This window comes from Acinonyx jubatus, chromosome X, assembly GCF_027475565.1.
Source record: "Acinonyx jubatus isolate Ajub_Pintada_27869175 chromosome X, VMU_Ajub_asm_v1.0, whole genome shotgun sequence".
Lineage (NCBI taxonomy): Eukaryota > Metazoa > Chordata > Mammalia > Carnivora > Felidae > Acinonyx > Acinonyx jubatus.
The window spans coordinates 58989636-58991962 of NC_069389.1; positions in this window are offsets into that span (position 1 = coordinate 58989636).

Consider the following 2327-nt stretch of genomic DNA (forward strand, 5'->3'; position numbering starts at 1 on the left):
ACAACAGGAAGTGATGATGCCGCGTTCCGGCCCCGCAGCCCCACTCCTAGTCTATTAGCCAATCCCAGGCGATTCCTCGAAAAGGCTCGGCGGGAGGAAGAAGGGGGCAACAGACGACGCGGCAAGGCGGGCCGTGGTCTGGAAAAGGAGAGCTGCTGTGACGCCCACCATGTGACAGGCCCCACCCTCCTCCGCCATTTTGAATTGTGGCGAGAAATTCGCGTTCTGAGAACTGTGGGAACCTTTGCTTTCCAGTTCTGAAAACTGAAGAACGTCACCTTATGACCTCTTGAAGCCATTTTCAGAGAGCGAGAAATGCGGTATTAGTCCAACCTGACGTCAGTTCATACAATTAGTCCAGACTAGTTTAATATCTTACCTTTTATTCAGCATCTATTGAGTGCGAACTATCAAGCATTGTTGTAGATGCTGGGGATACAGCGGAAATTAAAACAGACCCTAGATCCCAGTTCTCATGGTTCTTTATATTCTACATTCTCAGGATTCTTTATACTCGGAGGAGGGAAAATAATTACTATATATCTATATATTTGGTGATGAATGCTAGTGGGAAAAAGCAGAGGAAAGGGGGTGGGGTGCGGTGGAATGGGACCGTGCCCGGTGGGGGCAATTGTGGTTTTCAACAGTGGTCACAGTTGGCCTCTCTGAGATGGTAATTTTCTGAAATACTTGAGAAGAGGGGATGATTGTAAACGGTGGGAAAAAGCTGATAACCTTGGTATTTGTAAAAGGACAGTTAAGGCCTTTCTTAGATGCTGATGCCTGAAGGAAGTTAGGGAACCAGCCTCACGACATCCTACTCCCGTTTTCGCACTTAATTTAGAAAAACAACGTTACCCAAGTTTTTAGGGTGTTTCTGTGTTCCTTTTTCCACTTTTCTGTTTTCTCTGTTTCCAGGTAACACTCCAGCTACACTGGCTCTTCTAACAAACCAAAAGTCCCCACTTCTACAACTTTACATAGGCTAGAATATTTTCCCTTTGTATCTTAGCTCTTAACGACCAACACTCTTCTCAGTCGTCATCTCCCCAGAAGAGACTTCCCTAACCACGCTATCTAAAATAATTTCCCCATCCCCTTACCTGCTTAATTTTATTTAAAGTACTTAATCTGAAAGTATATTATTTATTTGTTTACCCCACCCCTGAAGAGCAGTAAACCTTGTTTCTGTGTTTATTGTTATAACCTGAGCGAGCTCATAGTAGGCCATCAAATATTTTTTGAGAGAATGCCCCCCTCAGCATGATGACCATTTTATCAGCCTGGAATATAAGTATTTCACTCCAAGCAGTTACAATAATATTCTCATATTTCCTGCACACCTTCCCAGCGGGCTTGATATTGTCATTTTTTACGGTATATGTACATAATTTAGGTGCTGTGGCTGTACTCATTTTTTTCCTTATATGACATAATCATGTACCAGAAATTTTACCTAGAATGTGTAAAATGAATTCTTCAGTGGTTTACGATTCCTAATAAGCCCAGTATTGAGCTTCTGGTAATAACATTAGCCACTCCTTGACATATTCTTGAGGCAAACATGACTTAAGGTGAAATTTACAATCATAAGAGAAAATGTAAGTGAAAAATGTGTTTATACCTTTGGGAATGTGGAAGGACTTTCTAGACATGACAAAAAAAATTTAAGGAATTACTGTTAAGTAAGACTTCATAAATAAAAGCTTCTGAATGTCAAAACACAAGGTTAGTCAAGTTAAAAGAGAAATGACAAACAAAAAAATAATTTCAACATGACATATGACAGCTAAGGGGTAATACTAGTCTTTAATAAAACTAAAAGACAAATGACAAATTGGTAAAAATGCTACATATATGATAAACATATGACAAACACCATTAGTCTGTACAAAGCTATCATAAATTGATTTTTTTAAAAATATAAACACCCCAATTTAAAAATGTGGTAAGGACAATAAATAAGCAATTCAAACAAGGAGAAAATATTTGCCTGATAAGCATATGATGATAGGTCCAACCTCACTAGTAACCAAAAATGAAAACAAAAACAGTAGTTTCTTTTTTCCTCTTAGAATGTCAAAGATAAAAAATTTGATAATATTAAGTGTTGACGAAGATCCTATGAAATAGGCACACCTGTATGCTACTGGTACAAATTGATATAACATGTTTTAGGCAACCTGACAATACATATCAAAAGCCTCAAGATACTGTTTGACAAACAAGTCCACATACATAAATTTATTATAAGTAAAACAAGTGGACACATTTGCAGAGGTGTATGTAATGAATGTACAAAGATTTTAATCATAGTGAGGCTTATA